General features: G+C 42.0%; 1 pseudogene; it reads left to right on the top strand.

Annotated features, from left to right (window-relative positions):
* The first annotated feature begins 444 nt into the window (after nucleotides 1–444).
* On the top strand, nucleotides 445–25,007 carry LOC117508954 (annotated as a pseudogene).
* The last annotated feature ends 2,488 nt before the right edge of the window (nucleotides 25,008–27,495 follow it).

The following is a 27,495-nucleotide window of genomic DNA, read 5'->3' as shown; positions in this document are numbered from 1 at the left end:
ATTGAGAGAAAAATGCACTTACTTTTTAATTTGGTTTAAATTGGTTGAATAAGCATTGAAAGATACACCCAGTTCCTTTTGTCCTTTTTTTAAGCTGTAGTCTGATTGGTTGCAGTTTTTGTTGATAGTTGCAAACATGGTTAAAGTACAAATAAATAAAATTTGCATGTGTTGAGTGAAACCACAACGAGACAAAGACCAGTGCCATTTCAATACTGAGCCCCTTTGATATTTGTCAAGTTTGCAATTTTTTTTTTTTTTTTTCACCAGCCACAGTTTTCCCCCAATTAGATTCTCGTCCTATTATTCCCTCTTGTGAGGAGGTTAAGTACCACACTGTCGTCAGCAAATACAGGGAGCAACACAAATGGACATGATTCAGGTCAAGTTAGGTTTGAACATTTTGCTGTTTTTCTCGATGTAAAAATCACAAAAGTTGTAAAGATGGAGCTTCTTCCTCTGGAGGCAAAAAGAACACAGAAGGAAGAAGCAATGTAGTAAATTTAAAGCTGAAAGAAAAGAAGTATCACATTTCAAAACACTTTCCTCCTTTTTCAGGCTCATATGGAAAGAGACACGAGTGCTTGGAAGTTTGGAAGACGAGAGTTCAAAGTGGAGGACCAGCCTTGGATTCTCCAAGTCGATGGAAAGTATAGGTGAGTAGAAAGAACTTCTGTGCTTTTATTCACTCATTTACACCAACTACACCAACCTGGAAATGTATGGAGGGGAAAATATTTTCTTTCTGATGGTTGCATAGGATTATTTCACATCACAGAAAGAGCACAAATTCATATGATGTAACCCAGGGCTGCACAATTTGGGGTCCTTGGGCCACGTATGTGTGCCTTTGTATATGTGTCCAGCATTGGGGCTTTCTGTGCACCTAAGCCACAACCTCACTCGACCATAAGGTCCTTTATGGTATAGGGCCAGGCTGCCAACCACTGGTGAACTGGCAGAACAGCACTGCTTGCCCAGGGCAATAAGGATATTAAGGGAGACTTCATAGCCCTTTGTGACCGGTGGACCTTTGTGGCCGGGATGGCCGTGGGATCGAACCCCGGACTGCTCGAACTAAAGACCAGAACTTGGTCAGCCAAAGGGGAATTCCCCATTAGCCAAGCTTGCAGGAACATCTTTTCAATCCGGACTTCATCTTGCTACACCTTGAACAATCTGTTTTCCCGACTGTCCTCAGGTAGATGGAACCGTAGCCCGAATTGCAAAACACGCAGATTTAGGGACAGCTTTTACCCAACCGCCATAAGACAGTTAAATACAAATCAATAGAAAGAACTGTGCAATATAGAATGTAGAATATAGAATACACTGTAGCATCTGGCAGCAACTTTATCCTTGTAGCATCTTCATACGTGCAGCATCTTGTGTCATTTATTTATTTATTGTGTTGTGTTTACAGAGACAATTAATAATAGGTTTTTAACCTTTGTATCATGATCAGACACTTTGGACTGGTATTCTGCGCTTTATTCTGTGTTTTTATCTATTCGAGCAGTGCATCAATATTTTGTTCTGTGGTTGCATCTGTGATGTTTTTACTGAATGACAATAAAAACGATCATATCCGTTGTATAGCCCAGCTATTTGAAATGCAGGTGCTCTCTGTATTTGTGTTTACATCAGATATAAAAGTATGAAGAGAGGTGGTGTTACAGAAAACACTTCCTACTACATATTGAAACAATGTTCTGATGACACGTTTGAGGCCTGTCCAATGCAAGGCTGGTATCACTTTATACCACAGGCCAGACACCGGACTCTCACTGCAGAAGAGGCTGAAAAGGAGTGGTACAGGTAAGAGAGGAGAGGAGGTGTTTCCTGTTTCAGTCTTTTTGACGTGTTTATTTCAGTTCATTTCACTTCAGATATAAGTCATTGCTCTGTCACACATGCTGTGCTACAGCTGGGTCATTCCATATCAAATACCCCACTTTCAGAAATATTTCAAATATTCCCCTGTAAAAATAAAAAAATATATCACAGGTGTGCCTATCCTGAACTTGTGGAAAAATGCCAAATTAGGATTCTATTAGCAATAGTTTCAAAGTCTGACATTCGTAGCTCCTTTGATATGATGTACAGTGCTTTGAAAATCTGTGACTGCAGCTAATTTGAATGGTTTTTCATATTTTTGCAAATCAATAAAAATGCCTAACTTTAGAGAAAAAGTTTATTTTCACTTTTAGGCTTTAATTCATGAAAAGATACTCTGTTTCTCTCATTGAAATCCATCCATCTTCTATACCTGCTTACTCCAAATAAGAGCCATCAGGGGGGCTGGAGCTCCTCCCAGCAGTCATAGGGCGTAAGGTGGGGTACACCCTGGAAAGGATGCCAGTCTGTGCCACTTATCGACAAACAAATTCACACCCGCATGCACACCTACAGACAATTTAAAATTTTCATTCCACCTAACCTGCATGTCTTTGGATGTGGGAGGAAGCCGGAGCATCCAGAGGGAACCCACACAAACACAGGGAGAACATGCAAACGCCATGCAAATGCCACACAGAAAGGCCACAGGTGGGAATCGATCCCAGGACCTTCTTGCTATGAGGCAAACAGTGCTAACCACTAAACCACTGGGCTGCCCTGAAATAAATCCTATGTGACAATTCTGAAATGTTGAATTGTTTGTACTTTGGTTAGCTATGCACAGAAAACAAAAGCATGACAGCTCATCTCTTCAAAAATTCACAACTCCAGAAGGAAGTTCAGCAACACTCTTATCTTTGTCAGATCATCTTCAGATGCAGAGGAATGCACAGTTAAAAACACAAAAATGATGGTTAGCTGCCCAATTGTCAAATTGAAACACAAAGATGGGCAATTTTTGGTAAATTTGAAAATGAAGCAGATTTCATTTCGGCCACACCTGGAATAAATATGGATACTGTGTACATACAGCCTATACATACAGTACATACTGTGTACATAAAGCCTAATGGGTCACAAACATAGACTGTGTATATATATATATATATATATATATATATATATATATATATATATATATATATATATATATATATATATATATATATATACACACACGAGGTCTGTCCATAAAGTATCGTACCTTTTTTTTTTTAAACTATATGGATTTGATTCATGTGTTTTCACGTCAGACAAGCTTGAACCCTCGTGTGCATGCGTGAGTTTTTCCACACCTGTCGGTGACGTCATTCGCCTGTGAGCACGCCTTGTGGAAGGAGTGGTCCCGCCCCGTCGTCGGATTTTCATTGTCTGGAAATGGTGGAATGATTTGGGGTTTTTTTCCATCAAAATTTTTTCAGAAGCTGTTAGAGACTGTCACCTGGAAACCCATCCATCCATCCATTTTCTTCCACTTTATCCGGAGTCGGGTCGCGGGGGCAGCAGCTCAAGCAAAGCCACCCAGACCTCCCGATCCACACACACCTCCTCCAGCTCCTCCGGGGGAACCCCAAGGCGTTCCCAAGCCAGCCGAGAGATGTAGTCCCTCCAGCGTGTCCTGGGTCTTCCCCGGGGCCTCCTCCCAGTGGGACGTGCCCGGAACACCTCTCCAGCGAAGCGTCCAGGGGGCATCCGGAAAAGATGCCCGAGCCACCTCAACTGACTCCTTTCGACGTGGAGGAGCAGCGGCTCGACTCCGAGCTCCTCCCGAGTGACCGAGCTCCTCACCCTATCTCTAAGGGAGCGCCCAGCCACCCTGCGGAGGAAACTCATCTCGGCCGCTTGTACTCGCGATCTCGTTCTTTCAGTCATGAGCCAAATCTCATGACCATAGGTGAGGATCGGAACGTAGATCGATCGGTAAATCGAGAGCCTTGGCCCTACTCAGCTCTCTCTTCACCACGATGGTCCGATACAGCGACCGCATCACTGCAGACGCTGCACCGATCGGTCTATCGATCTCACGCTCCATCCGTCCCTCACTCGTGAACAAGACCCGAGATATTTAAACTCCTCCACTTGAGGCAAGGACACTCCACTGACCTGAAGAGGGCAAAGCACCTTTTTCCGGTTGAGAACCATGGCCTCGGATTTGGAGGTGCTGATTTTCATCCCGGACGCTTCACACTCGGCTGCAAACCGCCCCAGTGCACGCTGAAGGTCCTGATTTGACGAAGCCAACAGAACCACATCGTCCGCAAACAGCAGAGACGAGATTCTGTGGTTCCCAAACCAGACCCCCTCTACACCCTGGCTGCGCCTAGAAATTCTGTCCATAAAAATAATGAACAGAACCGGTGACAAAGGGCAGCCCTGGCGGAGGCCAACGTGCACTGGAAACAGGTTTGACTTACTACCGGCAATGCGAACCAAGCTCCTGCTGCGGTGGTACAGGGACCGGATAGCCCTTAGCAAAGGACCCCGGACCCCGTACTCCCAGAGCACTCCCCACAGGGTGCCCCGAGGGACACGGTCAAACGCCTTCTCCAGATCCACAAAACACATGTGGACTGGTTGGGCGAACTCCCATGAACCCTCGAGCACCCGATGGAGCGTGTAGAGCTGGTCCAGTGTGCCGCGACCAGGACGAAAACCACACTGCTCCTCCTGAATCCGAGGTTCGACCATCGGTCGAATTCTCCTCTCCAGTACTCTGGAATAGACCTTACCTGGGAGGCTGAGGAGTGTGATCCCCCTATAGTTGGAACACACCCTCCGGTCCCCCTTCTTAAACAGAGGGACCACCACCCCAGTCTGCCAATCCAGAGGCACTGTCCCGGATCGCCACGCGATGTTGCAGAGGCGTGTCAGCCAAGACAGTCCCACAACATCCAGAGACTTAAGGTACCTGAGTACCTTAAGTCTCTGATACAAACCTTGAAATGTTTATTCTTGCCAATATGAACATTAATTGGCTTTCTGAGAATTGTTCAATGAAATTACATCTAAGTAGCATAATCACAGTATGCAATCTAGTTCAGATAGTAAATTCACCTACAAGGATTAGAACTAATAGAGATGGGTTAACCACATCTACATGTATTGATCTTATTTATACAAATTGTGCTGAAAAGTGTTTTAGTATTATTTCAGAACCTGTAGGTTTCAGTGATCACAATATAATTGCTTTTTCTTTTAAAACAAAAATACCGCGAGCTGAAGCCTAAAGTCATTTTTAAAAGAATGTACAGTATAAATCTCTTTCAAAACTTGGCTTTATCCATGATGTGGAAAATGTAAAGTGGGATCTGGTGCTTCAGAATACACATGCAGTGCATGCATTAAATATTTTTGTAAGTTATTCACACAGGTGTGTGATAAACATGCCCCAATAAGAAAAGGTGTAAGGTCCCACATGTGGATGGGTGGATGAGAGTTTGAGGCAGGTAATGATGGAAAGGGATCAAATGAAAAAAGTTGCTGTACTGTCTTGTAGCTCTAGAGACTGGCAAGCTTATCGTTTTAAAAAAATTAACAGGCAAAAGAAAGAATTGTAATATCACACAAAATTTGAAGAATGTGGCAATAATAGTAAACAAATATGGAGGATGATAAATGAACTTATGTGTCAAAGCAAAACAAGTAAAATATCTTCATTTATTGAGCTGAATGGAATATTCATTACTAAACCCTTTGAAACTGCAAACTACTTCAGCAAGTATTACCAGGACAAAGTAAAAATGATTAGAAATGAGCTGCCCTCAGTTGGTGGGAAAATGTCAGAAGAAATCAATCAAATTATGTATGGTAAGAATTGTTCATTTGTTTTTTAAACTGTTAATGACAATGAAATTCACAAATTACTGGAAAATATAAATTGTGAGAAATTATGTGGAATTGATAATATGGGAGCCACTAGTTGACGATCAACACTAAGATGAAGGTATACCAAGCATGTGTGCTGAGTACCCTTCTCTATGGCAGTGAAGCAAGGACCCAATATGCCCACCAAGAACACAGACTGAACACGTTCCACATGCGCTGTCTCAGACAACTCTTGTGTAGCGTATATTACATGCCTCGCAACGGGGGACCATAAAGATGTAACGAATATGGTCAATTCTAGATCGGCTCACACAGGAGCACCAAAATAAAATATAATTAGGTATTGTTACACTCCAAAATTGAATTAGATTGGCCTCAGACTCATTTAATGGGTCACCAAAATAATTAACAATTTTAGGATTTAATAATTATTATTTAATTTTTAATTTACTCGGGGCACCACCTATTTGAAGTATAGGTACTTTAATTTAAGCATTCATTAATTTATCAGTCTCAAATTAATTAGTCAGTCTCAATTTAATTAATCAGTCTCGGGTCTGAAAGTCTGAATTCTACGATCCGATTGACCAAAGGTTTCCTTGTGAACACAAAAAGCAGAAATATTTACAATTTATTTACAATTATTACAAGAAATGAACAGTTTACTGGCATTTTTGTGGACAGTGATTAAATAAGTTCATTTATGGACACAATTTGCTTAACTCATGAGACGCGAAAGAAAGAGAGATGAAGCTTAAAGACTTTAAGTAAATAAATCTGATTAGAATTTAGTGATGAAATTTGAAGCCAATTAATTTTAAGAAAATTATTAAACAAACATATGAATATGGTTAAAAAGGAGGAGCCACTTTGCATCCATTGCCAACAAAACCCTTTTTTCTGGAACCTTTAACTGGGTCACTTAGCTGGTTCATTGAAAAGGTGGTTCAGACAGCCCGTCCATCCGTCATTGATGTAGGCTCTGCAGCGTCCTCACTTGGGTCAGGGGTTAACTCAGTGGTCTCCCTGGGTGATCCCAAAGGCTTGTGTCAGCTGGCTTTACCGACAGGATGGCTGCTTGCAGTCAGGTCGTCAGCTTGCTGGACCCCAGAGGTGGAAGGCGTTTGTTGAAAATGGTTTCTGGTAGCTTTTAAAAATTTGTTGGAGCCAGATTAAAAGTCTTCGTAAATTTAGAAAAAAGATAAAACTTTAAGAGCGTTGGAAAATTAGCTGACAGAAAAGGAAAGTCGCTTTTCTGTAAATTCGCTATTATATTGAAAAGTTCAGATCGGACGTTCTCTTAAAACTTCGAAAGACTTGACGCACCTTAAAGTGTCAGGTTAAAATTCTCAAAAATTGAGACAAGAATAAAAGAGGCAAGAGGCAAAAAAAGAGCAAGAGCAGAACTCTGTTCTAACTTTAAAAGGGGGACTGATGTCATTAAACTCCGCCCATTTAGGGTGTGTAACCTCACAGAAAACTTCATGTCTTCACAGGGCAGATCCAAATGATTCAACTATTTAAACACATTAACTACTTTGGTATACTATTGTTCTAAGACACTCGAATGGATACACATTATTAATCGTCACCTAAACACCCCATTTGGTCAAAACAGAATATTTCACCATCAACATATTGATAATGCAGAAAGATCACACTTAAACATACATCAGTTACAAGGAACACATGTCAATAAAATGGAATGATTATATGCAAAGCATTTTGTTTGATTAATCAATACAACCAACATTAGAAGTTTTATACATGAATAAGATAATACTGATGCATTTTTTTAAGCAAAGGTCTTTTCTTTTACTTAGACCTAAAGATAAAAGCTGGTTGTCAAGACTCAGAGATTATGACCAGGTCTTGTCATGGGGGGGGAGGTCCTCTGGCAGTGTGGAGTCATAAAATTTGGGTTGTCCTGGCCTGGAGAAGCTCAGATTCTGACGTGAAGCAATTATAATGTCATGTAATTCATAGTGACTGAAAATTCACTGATAAAAAGGCAAGGGCTCCCCTTTGAAGAACTTTGAATTACAGTTCTGTTTTGCTGTGAAGCCCAGTGTTGGTCCATGGGGGGGGGGGGGGGGGGGGGACGTCCAGATGGACACAAGAATTTTTCCACTGGGAGTGAAAACACAGTCTGTCTTCAGTTCCAAACCTCAGGTTTTTGTTGAGACAGCATTAATGTATTTATTTGATTAGGGAGAATCAAGGCCATGGGCTACACTTGGGCATTAGATGGCAGGACCGTGGCACAAACAAGGATGTCTTGGAATAGGCTGGGGTGCCAAGCATGTTCACCATACTCACACAAAGACGCCTGCGCTGGCTCAGCCACGTCTGCCGCATGGACGATGGCTGCATTCCCAAAGACATGCTATATGGCGAGCTGGCTACCAGTTTCAGACCCAGAGGACGTCCTGCACTTTGTTTCAAAGACATGTGCAAATGCGACCTAAGGGCAGGTGGCATAAACCCTGCTGACCTGGAGATGGCAACATCTAACCACACCAGCTGGTGATACATCATGAAGGCTGGGATCCAGCAAGCCGAGGAAAATAGGAACACCGTGTGGAAAGAATGGAGGACATGCAGACTACAGAGTCAGCCGTCAATTCCTGTTGTTACCAACACCAACGACTACAACTGCAGCAACTGTAACAGGACGTGCCAGTCGCGCATCGTGCAGCCACAGCAGACGCTGCAACACAAAAATGGACTGATCCATGGTGCAGCACTTCATTGTCTTCTGAGACAGAGGGATGCCAACAAATGGAAAACTTTTAAAAATTGCAGCTAAATCAATAGCCAGGCCGGTAAGCCATATTTTCAGTTTATGTTTTGATGAACGTATTTATCCGGATTTATGGAAAATATCAAAAATTGTTCCTCTGACAAAAAATTCCAAAGAGCCACTGACTGGGCAGAACAGCAGACCAATAAGCATCTTACCTGTCCTGAGTAAACTGTTGGAGGGGATTATGTTCAGATTCAGAATAATTTTGAAATAAATCATCTTCATTCTGAAGCTCAACATGCCTATAAAAAAGGCTATTCAACAAGTACAGCACTTACAGCTCTGACTGATGATTGACTGTGACAAATTGATTGTAAGCAACTTATAGGAACTGCATTTCTGGACTTTAGTGCCGCTTCTGATCTAGTCAATCATGAACTTCTATTTGGGAAACTATCAGCATATGGATTTAAAAGCTCTGATTTTTGTTTTTTAAGAAATTATTTGGTCGACAGAAAACAATGTGTTGCTTTCAATGGTTCAGTTTCAGATACTGTGACTCTAACATGCAGAATTCTTGGTCCTTTACTGTATAGTATTTTTGTAAATGACATGTCATATATTTTACATAGGGCCCATATGACTGTATACATAGACGATACAACAATATACGTGTCTGCTTCTAGCCTGGATCAGATCAAAAGCACTTTACAAAAAGAGCTAATGTTGACTTATGACTGGGTGGTGGAAAACAGGTTAAAATTGAATGTGTTAAAAACTAAGTGTATGATTTTAGGTTCTAAACACAGCCGAAGAGACACCCCAAAGTTAAACCTCTCTCTGCACAATCAATTATTAGAACAAGTGACTGAGATAAAATTGCTAGGGGTGACTTTGGATCAAAGGATGTCTTTGACAACACATATTAATAATATTGTGACCAAAATAAGCAGAAACATCTCTTTAATTCGATGTAATGCTCAATTTATGAGCAACAAGGAAATTAGTTTAGTCTTTAGTGTTGTGTCACTTAGATTATTGTTCTGTTGTGTGGTCAAAGTCTGCTCTCAAAGACCTGAACAAACTCCAGATAGCAGAGAATCGAGCAGCAAGACTCGCTCTGGGCTGTCGTTTTTGAACCAGTGCTAATGTCCTCCATTACAGACTGTCATGGATGACAGTGAGGTAGACTGGCCTGTTCTTCTGTGGTTTCTTTGCATAAAATTTGGACCACACACAAACCCTTTAGTCTGTTCTCCAAACTTCAACTCACCTGTAATAGGCATGAGTTTAACACAAGACAAACTTTTAGTTCTATTTTTGTTTTGCCTCTGCCAAAAACTAATGCTCTAAAAAACACATTTATATATCGATCCATTGTATACAGTGGGGAAATAAGTATTTGACCCCCTGTCACTTTTGCAGGTTTCCCCAACTACAAAGAATGGAGACATCTGTAATTTTTATCGTAGGTACACTTCAACTGTGAGAGACAGAATTAAAAAAAAAAATCCAGAAAATCACATTGTATGATTTTTAAATTAATAATTTGCATTTTATTGCATGAAATAAGTATTTGACCCCCTACCAACCAGCAAGAATTCTGGCTCACACAGACTTGTTAATTTTTCTTTAAGAAGCCCTCTTATTCTGCACTCTTTACCTGTATTAATTGCACCTCTTTAAACTTGTTACCTGTATAAATGACACCTGTGCACGCACTCAATAAATCACACTCCAACCTGTCCACCATAGCAAGACCAAAGAGCTGTCTAAGGACACCAGGGACAAAACTGTAGACCTGCACAAGGCTGGGATGGACTACAGGACAACAGGCAATCAGCTTGGTAGAAGACAACAACTGTTATGATTATTTATTAGAAAGTGGAAGAAACACAAGATGACTGTCAATCTCCCTTTGTCTGGGATTCCATGTAAGATCTCACTTTGTGGGGTAAGGATGATTTTGAGAAAGCTCAGAACTACACAGGAGGACCTGGTCAATGACGTGAAGAGAGCTGGGACCACAGTCACAAAGATTACATTAGTAACACATGATGCTGTCATGGTTTAAAATCCTGCAGGGCAGCATGGTCCCCCTGCTCAAGCCAGCACATGTCCAGGCTCGTTTGAAGTTCACCAGTGACCATCTGGATGATCCAGAGGAGGCATGGGAGAAGGTCAACTGGTCAGATGAGACCAGAATAGAGCTTTTTGGAATCAACTCCACTTACCATGTTTAGAGGATGAAAACAACCCCAAGAAAACCATCCCAACCGTGAAGCATGGGGGTGGAAACATACTCTGGGGATGCTCTTCTGCAAAGGGGACAGAACGACTGCACCGTATTGAAGGGAGGATGGATGGGGTCATGTATTGTGAGATTTTGGCAAACAACCTCCTTCCCTCAGTAAGAGCATTGAAGATGGGTCATGGCTGGGTCTTCCAGCATGACAGTGACCCCAAACACACAGGCAGGACAACTAAGGAGGGGCTCCGTAAGAAGCATTTCAAGGTCCTGGAGTGGCCTGGCCAATCTCCAGACCTGAACTCAATAGAAAATCTTTGGAGGGAGCTGAAACTCCAAACCTGAAAGATCTAGAGAAGATCTGTATGGAGGAGTGGACCGAAATCCCTGTTGCAGTGTGTGAAAAAAAAAAACAAAAAACAGGAAACGTTTGACCTCTGTAATGGCAGACAAATGTTTCTGTACCAATTGTTAAGCTCTGTTTTTCTATGGGGTCAAATACTTATTTCATGCAATAAAATACAAATTAATTATTTAAAAATCATACAATGTGATTTTCTGGATTTTGTTTTTAGATTCTGTCTCTCACAGTTAAAGTGTACCTATGATTAAAAATTACAGACCTCTCCATTCTTTGTAGGTGGGAAAACCTGCAAAACTGACAAGGGGTCAAATACTTATTTTCTCCACTGTTTTGGAATCAGTTGCCTCTGGATGTGAGGTTAATATGAAATCATGTAGTTTGTAAAGCAAATCTTAAGAAATGTATACTCAATAAGATCGTTCTCCTAATTTTTTTATCAAGCTGGCGCTGCCAATGCAGCTGCCTGTTACTTCAGCTCTGCCCCCTCTTTTCCTACTTTCGCTATTTTTAATACTTTGTAATAGTGCTTTATTGTTTTTATTTGCAGTAGGTGGTACCCTGTGCAAGTGTGCACATGGGAAACCCACTTTTGTAACTCTTGTGTTTAGTTTTCTGCTTCTTTCAGCGTTATTTGAAGCAGCACGGGGATATCCCTTTGTCTGCGGCTCCGGACGTTCCATTGTTTATAGCCGGGATCAGTTGCTTAGACTAAGAGACTCTATGTACAGTGGGCCAGGTCCCCACTATACTGAGCACCTGGACATACCTGCAGACATACGGAGGAGACGGAGAGGCTGCAGGGGTGGACGGACGAAGCGGAGAAGGACTTATATTCCGTCTGTGGTCATGGGGAATGTAAGGTCTCTCCGCAACAAGACCGAGGAGCTAGCAGCGCTAACCCGTTTCCAGAGGCTATATAAGGGCTGTAGTCTCATGTGCTTCATGGAGACATGGTTGGATGAACATGTACCGGACTCTGTTATCAACATGGAAGGCTTCACACTCATCCGGGCGGACAGGACGTTGGTGGACAGCGGGAAGAGGAGGGGGGCTCACCGTTTATGTGAGTGAGAGATGGTGCGGCGCAGCTCATGTTCACGTGAAGGATCAGATCTGTTCCTCAGACGTGGAGCTACTTGCGGTAAGCATGAGGCCGTACTATCTCCCATGGGAGTTTGAAAGTGTGATTACACTTTGCGCGTGTATTCCTCCCTCTGCAGACGCCACCGCTGCCTGTGAGCAGATCCACAGTACAGTCACGCGACTGCAGACACAACACCCCTGCGTCCTCCTCCTCATCACTGGGGACTTTAACCACGCCTCCGTCTCTGCCACCCTCCCCACGTTCACCCAGTACGTCACGTGTAAAACCAGGGACAATAGAATACTGGACCTTTTTTATCCTAATGTGGAGGACGTTTACACCTCTGCCCCCTCCCCCCGCTCGGACTCTCGGATCACAACCTCGTCTACCTGCTCCCCCAGTACACACCCAGGGTGAGAAGAGAACAAGTGCAGAAAAGGTCAGTGAAACTCTGGACTGAAGAGGCCACTGAGAGGCTGAGGGACTGTTTCAGAACCACAGACTGGAGCATGTTTCAAAACTCTTATGGTGAAGACATCAACGGCCTGACCCAGTATGTCACTGGCTACATGAAGTTCTGTGTGGACAGCACTGTGCCCACCTGGAGGGTAAGGTGCTTTCCCAACAACCACCCCTGGGTGACCCCCGAGCTGAAGGTCCTGATGAACCAGAAGAAGAGGGCTTTCAACTTGGGAAACAGAGAGGAGCAGAGTAGAGTCCAACAGGAGCTCCAGTGGAAGATCTGGCCAGCCAAAAAGGAGTATGGAAGGAAGATGGAGGAGCAGCTGGCCCGGAACAATGTCAGGGACGTGTGGAGAGGCCTCAAGGCCTCCTCCGGATTTGGGCAGGGTGCCAGCAGGACTGCAGATGGAGATTCTTGGTTTGCAGAGGAGCTAAACAGTTACTTTAACCGTTATGGCTCCTCCACACCTGCTCCCCCGCCTGCTCCCGGCTCTCCACACATCTCCAGCAGCCAGTCCTCCAGTCCCTCTGACCCCCACCTTCTTCCCCCTGGTCATCTCCACTGCACCCCGGACTTTGTCCCACCTCCTCCCAGACTGTATTCAGCACCAGCCCACCTCAGCTCACACCTCAGCTCCCCCCTCACTGTAACTCTGACTGAGGTGAGAGGCCAGCTCCTGCGGCTGAAGCAGAGGAAAGGAGCAGGGCCTGATGGGATCTCCCCAAGGTTGCTGAGGACCTGTGCAGATGAGCTCTGTGAGGTCCTCAGCCACATCTTCAACAAGAGCCTCAGCCTGGGGGTGCCCCCCACCCTGTGGAAGACCCCCTGTGTTGCCCCAGTTCCCAAAACACCACATGCCAAGGAACCAGCCCACTACAGACCAGATGCCCTGACCTCCCACCTCATGAAGACCATGGAACGGCTCGTCCTGTCTCACCTCCGCACCGTGGTGAGCGACATCCTGGACCCACTGCAGTTCGCCTACAGGCCCAACACTGGGGTGAGTGAGTGCTGCTGCAGTGAGTGCTCACCACCTGGAGACCGGCAGGAGCGCTGTGAGACTCATGTTCTTTGATTTCTCCAGCGCTTTCAACACCATCAGACCGGCGTTGCTGCGGGGGAAGCTGGAGGACGCAGGTGTGGATGGATATCTCGCCGCCTGGACCATCGACTACCTCACTGACCGCCCGCAGTGCGTGCGGCTGCGCGGCTATCAGTCTGAGGTGGTAAGGTGCAGCACTGGGACCCCCCAGGGCACCGTCCTCTCGCCTTTTCTCTTCACCCTTTACACCTCGGACTTCACCTACAACACGGACAGCTGCCATCTCCAGAAGTTCTCTGATGACTCCACCACCCAGCTCTTGCACCATTCGGAAGATTCAGACGGCTTTCGGTGGCTTTTCAGTCGTGTGACTATCCGAGAAATTGTGGACAAGGTGAGCATGTCACAACATGTCCTGTGAGGCTTCAACACGGTGGCGCTTTTGCTGCGCCATCAGCTTTGTGCCAATGAATTTCACTGCAACTCTTTTCATGGTAAAATCTTCTGTCACAGTGGAATGTGCCGAAAAAGTGCTGATGTCCACCTCTTCCGCAATTTCTCGGATAGTCACACGACGGTCCCACATCATCACAGCGTTCACTTTGGAAATGATCTGGTCATTTCTGCATGTTGATGGCCGACTGGAGCGTGGCGCGCTCTCCACCTTTGTGTGGACGTCTTTAAAGCGGTTTTACCGCTCCTTAATCTGTGTGATGCCCATAGGATCATCACCGAATTCGCCTGAATAATCCGAATGGTTTCCACCTGGCTGTCACCCAGTTTCTGGCAAAATTTGATGCAGTCGTGCTGCTCCAGTCGTTCCGCCATTTCCTTGCAAAGAAAAAATGAAGAGACTTCAGCCATCCTCACACAAAGGCTGCTTACAAGCAAATGACGTAACTGACAGGCATGAAAAAAATCACGCATGCGCACGACGGTTCAAGGTTGGCTCATGCAAGCACACCTGATTCAAATCCATCAGGTTTTTGAAAAAAATAAAAAGGTTGGATACTTTTCTAACAGACCTTGTATATATATATATATATATATATATATATATATATATATATATATATATATATATATATATATATATATATATATATGTATATATATATATATATATATATATATGTATATATATATATATATATATATATATATACATATATATATATATATATTCTATTTCTACCTCATTTTCTTATTTTATTGTATTGTTACAAGTATTATTGTTATTAGTATTATTATTATATTATTATATATTGTATTATTATATTGTATAATAATACAAATAATAATATATTATTATTATAGTATTATTATTAGTAGTAGTATTGTTAGCATTATATATATATATATATATATATATATATATATATATATATATATATATATATATATATATTTATTTATTTGCGGACGACACCACCCTCATCGGACTCATTTCGGATGGGGATGAGTCTGCCTACAGGAGGGAGGTGGACCAGCTGGTGACCCGGCGCACAGAACTCCTCCGCTCGTCTGTCTCAGTTTGCCGAAAAAGTGCTGATGTCCACGTCTTTTCACAATTCCTGTGCTAGTCAGATGACATACCGGATCAAGACAGCGTCCAGTTTAGAAATGAACGGCACATTCCACTGTTACAGGAGTTTTTGTCATGGAAAGAGGAGCGGAGTTCCGCGCGTCGCGGTGGAGCCACATGGTGCAAAGCAATGCCGTGATGACGCCTCACAGGACATGTTGGGGCATGTCCAGCTCATGCTCAATTTCTCAGATAATCACACGACTGAAAAGCAACCGACAGCTGTCTGAAATCCACCTGAAAGCCGTCCTGTGAGACCAACACGAAGGTGGTTTTGTGCTGCGTAATGAAAGGCTCCGAGGCGCGTCCCTCCACTTTTCTTTTCATGAAAAAAACTCCTGTAACAGTGGAATGTGCCGAAAAAGTGCTGATGTCCACGCCTTCTGCCTTTTTGTGAAAGTCAGACGACGTCCCGGATCAACAAAGTCTTCACGTTGGAAATGATCTGGTTGTTCCAGCGGGGTTGGAGCCTGTCGATTGGCGCTCGGAGCGCGGCGTGCTCTCAGCAGTTGTGGGCGGTCTTTAAACCGTCTGGATCACTCCTTAATCTGTGTAATCCCCATAAAATTGTCCCTGAAAGCCATATTAATTTTCCGAACGGTGTCCACCTGGAGGTCTCTCACAGTTTCTGGAAAAAAATTGATGCAGCAAAGCTCCAAATCGTTCAGACATTTATTCGCAATAAAAAAACGACGAGAGGGGTGGACCAGTGCTCACACAAAGCCTGCTCACAGGCGAATGACGCAACCGTCAGGCGTGAAAAAAACTCATGCATGTGCACGAAGGTTCAAGCTTGCCTGATGCAATCACACGTGATTCAAATCCATATGGTTTTTGAAAAAAATAAAAAGGTCGGATACTTTTCTCACAGACCTCGTATATATATATATTCTATTTCTACCTCATTTTCTTATTTTATTGTATTGTTACAAGTATTATTATTATTGCTTATCCTTGCACACGCTGTTTGATGCACATTTTCCTCTACTTGCACCCATCTTGTGTGTTTTTTAAGGGCTGACGTAACGTGAATTTCTCCACTGTGAGATCAGTAAAGTCTTATCTTATCTTGGGAGCTTGGGACTCCGGTCGCATCTCCTCCACTCTCCCTTATCTCTCTGCTTTTAACCTTCAAGTCCCTACTTCACCAGGCTGTGAATTCCTCAAAAACTATATTGGATTTTGGACCTATTGAACTACTGTTGGATTAACCATGGAATTGATCAGCTGGTCTCTGAATGCTATTGACACCATTTTTTCCACAACAAGGTCAGGACCGGGGAGCCTGCCTGCACAGATGGAACGTATCCTGTGGGCTATGTCCTCGACTCCTGGAGTTCCTGGTGTGTGGCATGCTTAGTGCCTTTCTCCGTTGAGGATGTCGAGGATTTATTCATTTTTGGTCTCATGGCAGCAGGGGTGGTACTTTTTGGCTTATGTGCTGCCCTGATCTACCGGAAAATTGGCAAGACGGCGGCATCAAGAACCACGGGCCCTCGCTTGTCCGTCATGATTACCGAGGTTGGCAAGGCAGGGCATTCTCAGACTGCATTGACTCTTGAACTCAGACGCAAATTGGATGACACCTTGGAGCTGATGCCTGCCTTGCAGTTGAAGCTGAAGGGTTCAGAGGCCGGTGAATATTCTTAATTCATAATTGGGAATATTCTTAATTCATAATTGGGATTTGGCTGTTCAAGTGGAACTGTTAAAAAGTGTTTTTCACTGCTCAGCTGCAACACTACAGGTTATCTAGCCTCAAGGTCAATTGCCCACTGTTTACCTCCAGAGGAATTTATTCAGTCCTTGGTGAGATTATTCGGCTCCATTCTTATCTCAACCTCCAAAGACAATAACTGACTTACACATGGACTGAAGCATGCTCCAGTTTCTCCTTTTACCTCTCTTCCTGCCCCTCCCCCCTGCGGCAGGCTCCCCTTCTTCCCTAGCTGGCAGGCGGTGCGACTTGACAGTTGCAGCGGCTACAACACACTCACATTGCCTCAATTGGGAAACGGACTGTTTCAAGTTTAGTGCACATAAACAATGTCAAATGTATATGTGTTGTCCTAATTCTGATGTGTGCCATTATTACAGTAAACAAGTAATAATTTTAGATCAATTGCTGTTGTATGTGGAATGTGTGTGCGGACATCCCGTTGTTGTAATGACAATGACAATAAAAGCTATCTATCCAGCTATCTATCTTATCTAATGTATCTTATCTTATCTTATCTAATGTAGTGAATGCAGTGTTTGTGTTTGTTTTTTGTGAATAAATAACTGTTACTTGTGTATGTTCTGTGAATTGTACAGTTGGTGCATATGAGTTGTATAAATTGTAATACTTTGATGTAATTGTAATACTTTTATCTGAGAATGGGGAAGAATAGTCTCTACTTTGGTAAAGACTAATGGGGATCCTTAAATAAAGAAATAAAGTATGCGCATACGCACGCCCTCCTGCAGACACCGTTAAAATGTAAATAAAATGTTGTTTATGATTGATTGATTGAGTTTATTCTGCAACATCAAGATAAACATACAGAGGTGAATGTGTCAATGATACATGGATAACACAAAGTATAAACGCTTATTTCCATTGTGGTCCATTGTGGACAAAATAAAGGTGCTTGATTGAACATGTACAAATCGTACATAAGACAGTAGGATCTTAATAATTAATGTAAATAACAATAATTTCAGCCAGATGGAAAAATGAACTGAATTTGTGAAGGGCTGTAGTCTCAAAAATATTACAGATACAAACCTAATATTTCGCATTTCTTCATAAGTTTGGTATTGGAGCACCTGTGAATTTCTCTCTCTCTCTCTCTCTCTCTCTCTCTCTCTCTCTCTCTCTCTCTCTCTCTCTCTCTCTGTCTCTTTAGGGGGATCTGAGAGGGTGACCTGGGAGCCGCTGGTTGGCTTGACATGAGATGACCCAACTGTACATGTCAAGTACATGTAATATCTTACTTGGGGTCATGCACATTAATTAATCCAATCAAATAAAAAAGGGGGGATTTATATCAGAGCAGCTCTTCCTGGCTGGCCTGTTTCATGGGTTACAGTCATTATTGTTGTGTGACAGCAAGGAAATGAACAAAATGAAACACCTTTTTCATGGTGCTGTGACAGGTGTGCTACATTCAGGCCTTGATTGTTGTCATTGTTCTTTTCCAGGAGAAACCAAGTGAAGAATAACTACAGTATTATGATCCAGAAACAACTGAGGGTGCATGAGCATGGTGAGGATGAGGAGGAAGAGGCAGACAGAAAGAGAAAGATGAGGAGGGACCTGCACAAGAAACGAAAAGGAAAGAAGAGAAGAACCAGTGAGGTTGTGATCACTGAAGATAGTAATGATGGTGACTGTGAGGGGAAAGAAGTGGATTACATGTCAGATGAAAGCAGGTTGGTTTTACACCGTCATTTTAGATTTCAGTTTGTAGTTTGTCCTTTTTTAACTACTTGAGTGTATTTTGTGTTTGTACAACATGTATTTACATCTTTGTTTTTCAAACAGCAGTTTTGAGGAAGAGCTGCAGGATGAAAATCCCAACAAAGGTGAGGAGCTCCACAAGGGTCAGATGTCTTTGTGATTATTCTTCATTCATAATCATAAAAATCATCGACTTCCATTTGGCTGTGCAGAAAAATTAGTAATGAGATCGTCTGAAAGTGAGGAAGAGAGTGAAGGAGAAACAACAAAAGACAATAGTGAGGAGGAGGAGGATGGAAAGAAAACACATGTCCAAACAGAAAAGAAAAAGAAGATTATGAAGTTTAGGATGCAGTTACTGGAAAAAAATACAGAGAATGATGCCACAATCAGTGTTACTTTGAAAAGTTACTTTATTAGTTACTTTTTTGTTACTGTATACAGTTACTTCATTAGCAGCTTTATGCAGTTACTTTATTAGGAGCTGCCGACAACTTGTAGCTAATAAGTAATGTAACTAGTAATCTAACATGGTTACTCTTAAGACCGAGTAATCAGCAAAGTATTAGCAGTGTTGCCACAGTTACTTTGAAAAAGTAATCCAATTACTGATTACTCCTTGAAAAAGTAACTTAGTTACTTTACTGATTACTCAATTGTAAAAGTAACTAAGTTAGATTACTAGTTACTTTTTTAGTTACTTTCCCCAGCTGCCGACAACAACGTCAACATGACAATCCCTGTTTTGCCAAAACTCACTTTATAGTCACCCTTATTTGACTTCAATGAAAATAAATACTTGTTTTATAAAAAGTAAAATAAAGACCTCTTTCTTGACCTCATATTTAACTGTTGACAGCACTGTAACAGTAAAACTTGCAATTTCAAACCTACATTGTTTATAAATGTAACTATTAAATTCTAACATTTTTCTAACATTTACATTCTCTCTAAACATTTTACTTGTCGAAATTATTATTATTTTAAGCAATATTAGTAGTTGTAGTAAAAAACAGCTTCAAAACTGGACCTTTAATCTAGGGGTGTTGTGGGGGGGCACATCCTTGCCCCACGCCCCCATTCCGTCTGGATTCGCCCCTGCTTTGGCATTTGAGCATAAAGAATGGATAACATTTATTTATGCAGAAAACAGGACCAGATTTACAGGTAAGAAAGTTTTATTGCGTTTTCACATCATGTGGTCCTCAGAAAGAGAGTTTAGGTGCATTTGATTGGAAAATAGTGTTAGTTGACGCGTCGCGGAGGATCAGCTGTTTTTAACGAGACGATACGGAGCAGCTCAGCTCAGAATTCTAAATAAAGGAGGGAAAAAAGTATAAAAATGTCTTTGTAAAGCTCAGTGCAGGTGTGCTGATCACGGCGCTTTAAGAGGTGAGGACGAGTCGAGCAGCTGCAAAAAACCGTGGATGAAAAGCTCACAGCTCGCTGACAGTGGTCAGTTCAGTCGAACCCCGACCTCCTGCCCACAGACCAAGTTTAATGCTGCTATCGACCCACAATGAAAAATAATAGTAACGCACAGTGACATGGAGAAGTAACTTTAATCTGATTACTGATTTGGAAAGATTAACGCGTTAGATTACTCGTTACTAAAAAAAAGTGGTCAGATTAGAGTAACGCGTTACCGGCATCACTGAGTATTAGTTATTTTGCTGATTACTCGGTCTTAAGAGTAACCATGTTAGATTACTAGTTACATTCAGCAGCTGCCGACAAGTTGTCCACAGCTACTAAAGTAACTTTTCAAAATTACTGTGGCAACACTGGCCATAATACATGTAATAAATTTTAAATGTTTAGTTGAAGTTGTTGAGTTGTGTTAAATGATGTGTAGATTAAAATGTCATTGTGTTGTGTTTTTTTTTTTTTTTTTTTTTTGCCACAGAGAGTAGCAGAGTATTGGAGAGTTCAGATGACAGTGACGTCAAAGGCATGACATCTGTTCTGTTTTTGCTCGTATGTATTTTTGTGCTGACTTATCGGTGCTCGCTTTACAGTATCCTCACTCAAAATGTACATTTTCTGTTGTGATGCTTTTGTTGTTGAATGAACAGAATGTTTAGTCACAGTTACTGAAACCCTGCTGAGAAAATGAAGTGAATTCTGTGGGCGCTATAAATGAAGATGAAGATCGTGATATTCTTGATGTGTTCACTTATTTGTTCTCGCTCACTTTCAGAACAAACAGACACCTCTTAAAGCTGGAGATGGGCGTGGCTCTGCAGGCAGCTCCAGGATGGGCAGTCGCCCCGGAACGCCATCTATCAACTCTGCCTCGACCTTCAACACACTCCGGGCTACAGCCTATAAAATTGAACAAGGTGTTTGCTCAAACATGAACATACACACAATTCTAATTCAAAATGGTAAAAAGAAAAGAAAAAAAGCTGTTCAGGTGTGTTGTGTGGGCCGCCAGAAGAGGAGGTACTGCTGGCCCACCACCAGAGGGCGCCCTGCCTGAAGTGCGGGCTTCAGGCACGAGAGGGCGCTGCCGCCTCACAGGAACAGCCGAGGTGACAGCTGTCACTCATCAGCTATGACAGCTGTCACTGATCATCTGCACTTCACCCCAGATAAAAGCAGGATGACACCTCCACCACGTCGCCGAGATATCGTTCTTCTAAGGAGGTAATATTCTCAGCCATAAACTAAACTGTATCTTAGTCTGAACTCTTTTTGCAGCCGCCTTCCTGTGGAGCCTTGTCCGCTGATTGGTGGTTTGTGAGAGTGCCGACGTCTTCGCCTCTCACTCTTTCCAGATAAGTGCTGAAACAGGAGCTGCACGAGTGTGTGATTTGAGGTGGAGGTGGAATTCCCACCGTTGTTGTTACTGGGTGTACACACACCCACACTTGACTGTCTTTGCTCTTCGCCAGCAGTACCAGATCCGACACGCGGAGACGGTGGCCACCTGGGGGATTCGGGACCTGGCAGCTCCAGTATCCTTCGGGTTCGGTGGCGGAGGAAATCGTGTGGTTCCGGTTCTTCTTTAGACGGACGTCTCCTATCGTCGAGCCTGCCCACACGACACCTTTATCCATTGACTTTGTATTATTCTATAATCTGCTGTGTATGGTTGTGGCATTCACAACAGTAAAGTGTTCAAATTTGACTCCTTCTATTGTCCGTTCATTTGCGCCCCCTGTTGTGGGTCCGTGTCACTACACTTTCACAACACAGGTGGGTTTGAACAATGTTCAAAAATAAAAAAAATATATATATTTTCACTGGGCAGCACGGTGACTTAGTGGTTAGCACTGTTGCCTCACAGTGAGAAGGTTGTGGGTTCAATTCCCCTGGCCTTTCTGTGTGGAGTTTGCATGTTCTCCCCGTGTTTGCGTGGGTTTCCTCCGGGTGCTCCGGTTTCCTCCCACATCCAAAGACATGCGGGTTAGGTGGATTGGACTCTTTAAAAATTGTCCGTAGGTGTGTGTGTGGGTGTGTCTGTGTTTGTTTGTCTATTTGTGGCCCTGCGACGGACTGGAGTCCTGTCCTGGGTGTACCCCGCCTTGCGCTCTATGACTGCTGGGATAGGCTTCAGCCCCCCACGACCCTTAATTGGACTAAGCGGTAGAAGATGAATGAATGAATATTACATTTTATTTTATAATTTAAAAACGTTTGACCCAGTATGTGCCAGATTAATCAGTAGCGCAAATGTATCTCGTTAGATGAAAATAATCACACATAAACACATTATTTTTGAGATAAGTCACACCTGATCAGTTTTCTGCTTTAGCTGCATGAGCTAACATTAGCATGGCATATTGACTGTATGAGCTGCTGGAACTGACGCTCCAGATGTTTAAGATGAAAAACTGACACTTAGATAAATTCACTGAAAGACTGCCAACAAACTCGTGTGTGCAGAATAGGGATGGGTAGGATTTTAACGATATTACTACTACTACTACTACTACTACTACTTTCAGCTGTACTGCTTATTGGTCTGATATTTTAATGGTATTCTAATCTGTACATTTTGGAGGGTAAAAAAAGGATCAAATTAGGAATAGAATATTGCTTTATTTTCTTTATACAGTTGTGTTCAAAATAATATTGGTATGTTTAAAAAGTGAGTAAAGCTCAAAATTCTTATAATAGCTTTTATTTTCATACACACAAATGCATTGGGAACACTGCACATTCCATTCCAAACCAAAGCATGAAGAAAGATTTATCAAATTTATTACTTTACAGAAAGTGAGGAAAAAGTAATATCAGAATGTTAAAAAAAATAGCAGTGTCTGCATTTTTCTTTACAAACTCAAACATTTACTGTATAAACTGAAAAAATTCTTAAAGACTTATCTTTCAAGTATTTTGATGTTTATTTATTTTGATGCTGATGTTTATTATTCAAACGGTTCTATGATCCCTGGTATGTGATAAATAGTTGCGATACCATAATATGAGAAACATCTCCATGTCATCATGCTTGCTCCACCCTGCTTCACTGTCTTCATAGTGTACTTTGGCTTGAATTCATCTCCATCTTGCTTTTATCAGTCCACAAAATGTTGCTCCATTTCTCTTTAGGCTGGTCAAGGTGTTGTTTGATAAACTGTACCCTCTTCAGGATGTCAGGGGGGTTTTTTTCAACTATGGGACTTTGGGGGTTGGGGGGCTTCTTGCCCATAGTTTGGCTTCACATAGGCATCTTCTATTTGTTACAGTACTCACTTAATTTGAGCTGATCATTGGCTGAGTGTTTGCCATTCTGGCTATTCTTCAATGCATTTGAATGGTGGTTTTCTGTTTTCTTCCACGTCTTTCTGTTTTGTTGTTGTTGTTTGTTTATTTGTTTGTTTGTTTTTGCCATTTTAAAGCATTTGAGATCATTTTCTGCACTTCTTTATATGTTTTCCCCTCTCCAATCAAATTTTTGGTCAAACTGTTCTTCTGAACAATGTCTGAAACGACCCATTTTACTCAGATTTTCAGAGAAAATGCACGACAACCAGCATGTACATTTGCTACCTTCGTCCTTAAATAGCGGCCACCTGCTCAGGTGTAATGAGGGTCACAGAAAGAAGAATGCAGACACTTTTTTAACAGCCTAATACTTCTTTTTCTTCACTTATTTTTTCTTCATGTTTTAACTTGTGCAGTGCAGTGTTGTGCAGTGTTCCAACACATTTGTGTGTTTGGAAACAAAAGCTATTAAGAATTTTGAGCTTTACTGACTTTTTTAAAGACACTGCTGTTACTTTGAACACAACTGTACAGTTTACGAACAAACAAGAGCAGTAAACGGCAACAACATTGTTTATAACAAATCACTGACACTTACCAGAGGAGTGGGGCTGTTTAGAACGTTACAGCTCAAAGGGACAAGCTCTGTGCCATGCTGCGCCCACATGGAGGCCCCCAGAGACAGCTGGAGTACGGTGCTCTGTCTCCATTTGTTAGACAGAACGACAAACAGAGATATAGACATAAGGGCTGCATTGGCGCTCCGCATGCTGGTTCTGAGCTACATAGAGAGCTAGAAAGCTCACTCTTCTATGTAGCAAGGTTCCGAAAGCACTACCTATAAGAGGCGGAGCGTATCAATACTCTGGTCTTTAATCATTTAGCCCCAGGGCTCGTATAATACCAGGTTTTGGTACCCATGCTGAGTACAGAGTGGTGCCTCTAATCAAGAGACAAGTTTCCGTTACCCTCCAAGTTGTGAAATCTCAAACTTTTACTGTGGGCACCCCCCCTCCCTACACACACACACACACACACACACACTCTCTATTTTAACTATGTCTCAATTTCCTTCAGGTAAGCGAAACATGCCAGCTGCTGGCTTCGATACACCAGCTGCCAAACGGATGAAGTTGGATTCCAGGAGTCAAAGCCCTGCTCCTTCTGGGAAGAGCGCTCCTCCGACACCACCAGGAGAGTGCACACCGTGCCCAAAGTATGTTTCTCCAAATATATTTCTAAGAATAACTTCTTTTTCATCCAAGTGTAAAATATTGACAAAGCTGACCTCAGAATAGGAGCAGATATTTATTTTAAGCTTAAAAGTAAGTGTCTTGGATGGAAGCCTTGTGATAACTTTGCTCTCTGTGTTTGTTCCACAGCAATGTCCAGCTTACTGAGGAAGCCGTGCGGCACTACCTGAGCCGTCAACCATCACCAAAGACCTGGTGAGGCAGTTCCAGACTGAGAGCACAGGCCTGAGCAGCGAGCAGACTGTTCATGTGCTGGGACAGATCCTGAAGCCCCTCAATCCACAGCGCATGAAAACATGATAAAAATGATAAAATGCACTTTTACCTCAAGGAGTAATGATGGAAGATGGAAAAGCCCTGAAAATAAATTTATAGGATGAAAATCAATCAATCGATCAATTCAGAAATGTTTATTTATATAGCCCTTTACAACACTCAAGGTGACCAAAGTGCTTGACAGTAAAATAAAAATAATATAGAATAAAAATGATAAAGACATTAAAACAAGACAAGAAAACACAATACAAAGTAAAGTGTCAGTGTGCTACTCAGTGTTAAAAGCCAGCCTGAATAAATAAGTTTTGAGCTTCGACATACAGTGAGGAAAATAAGTAGGTATTTGAACACCCTGTGATGTTGCAAGTTCTCCCACTTAGAAATCATGGAGGGGTCTGAAATTTTCATCTTAGGTGCATGTCCACTGTAAGAGACATAATCTGAAAAAATAAATAAATAAATAATCCGGAAATCACAATGTATGATTTTTTTAATAATTTATTAGTATGTTACTGCTGCAAATAAGTATTTGAACACCTGTGAAAATCAATGTAAATATTTGGTACAGTAGCCTTTGTTTGCAATTACAGAGGTCCAAAGATTTTCTATTGGGTTCAGGTCTGGAGACTGGCCAGGCCACTCCAGGACCTTGAAATGCTTCTTACGGAGCCCCTCCTTAGTTGCACTGGCTGTGTGTTTGGGGTCATTGTCATGCTTGAAAACCCAGCCATGACCCATCTTCAATGCTCTTACTGAGGGAAGGAGGTTGTTTGCCAAAATCTCGCAATACGTGACCCCATCCATCCTCCCTTCAATACGGTGCAGTCATCCTGTCCCCTTTGCAGAAGAGCACCCCCAGAGTATGATGTTTCCACCCCCATGCTTCACGGTTGGGATGGTTTTCTTGGGTTAGGGTTAGGGAGAGTTCTGTGAACAGGTGTCTTTTACACAGGTAACAAGTTCAAACAGGTGCAATTAATACAGGTAAAGAGTGCAGAATAAGAGGCCTTCTTAAAGAAAAATTAACATGTCTGTGAGAGCCAGAATTATTGCTGGTTTGTAGGTGTTCAAATACTTATTTGCAGCAGCAACATACAAATAAATTATTTAAAAAAATCATACATTGTGATTTCCGGATTTTTTTTTTTTAGATTATGATTATTCAAATACTTACTTTCCTCACTGTAAAAAGACCAACATCAGTTATAGAACGCATATCAGAGGGCAGTTTATTCCAGAGTCTGGACCCAGCAACAGAGAAGGCCCAATCCCCCCACTGCTTAGACTTGGTTCTGGGGACTTCCAGCAGCCTAAGAATAAAAATAGCTCCTAGTGACATTATTCTAAGAAAAATCTTAGAATTCCTCAAATTCTTAGACATTTCTTAGAATTTTCGGTTGGTAAGATGAAAGTTGTCCGCAAAGCACCTTAGGCCTTAAAAGAGCTCCTAAGGTGCCAAACTGGTAAGAAGAGGGAGGAGGACTTTTAAGAAGCCTTTGTCTTAAGCAGACAAGCTGGGGGAAAAGACAGAGAGGAAGCAGAGATATTCTCCGTATGTAGAATGACAGTGAGTCAGTAACATGCTACCTGCTTGATCTACATAATTATTTTATGTTAATTTACTGTCTGAATGTATTTATTAATTGCTTAGTTTCTTGTTATCATAAGCACACATTGATATTATCATTATTTTTTATTATTATTATCAGTATTATTGATATATTATTTTATTACTTCTATTTTGTCATTTGATTTTTAAATTGACAACAATGGAAATAAGTGTTTTCACTTTCTTGTGTCATGCATGCAATTTTAATGTATTTACAATTACGTACTGACACTGAACTTATCAATAAACTCGCACACTTTTAATATATAGATAATCGGCATGTGAATGAAATATGTTCAAACATCTTCAAGCTGTTTAACAATTCATTTTGTGGTGAGCAGTGTGAAATAATGAAAAACAAGACAGCTTTTGTTTTTTTGGCACTCTGCCACTAGGAGGCACTCTTATTTTTCAGATAAAAACAACACAGGGACACATCAAACACAGTACACTTTTCACTTATGGTGACAACATGGTGACACTTAACTCACTAAACCAACTGAACTACAAAAACATCAGTAACACTAACAACATTTTTAAACTAACATGAACCACAATAGCAACATTTAAAACCCCAAAACCCAGAACTCCCATAATGCATTGCAGCACAAGAATTTACAGGTTTAGCGACCGGCCCAGTGATCAATTTCAATTTCATTTTGCTGAGTAACATCATCATGACTTTAAATTGTTTTCACGATTACGCATTTCTTAACGCAGTTATATGATCAGTTGATTTTACTGTTCATTCATATGTAGGAGCACAGAGCGCATTTATTTTTTTTAATTTCCCCTTCCCTTTCTGTGACAGCCAATCACAGCTCTTACAGGACCACGTTATACCTAGCAACAGGGTCAACCCCACCTCCTCACTAAGATAGGAGTTTCAGTCTCCTCCTTGCTCAGACTCGCTCTTAGACACCTGGGGCCTGTACTACGA

The sequence above is a fragment of the Thalassophryne amazonica genome, chromosome 4 (assembly GCF_902500255.1).
Source record: "Thalassophryne amazonica chromosome 4, fThaAma1.1, whole genome shotgun sequence".
In the NCBI taxonomy this organism is placed as follows: Eukaryota; Metazoa; Chordata; class Actinopteri; order Batrachoidiformes; family Batrachoididae; genus Thalassophryne; species Thalassophryne amazonica.
The sequence above is the reverse complement of the archived record's forward strand: the minus strand, read 5'-3'. Positions and strand labels throughout refer to the sequence as shown.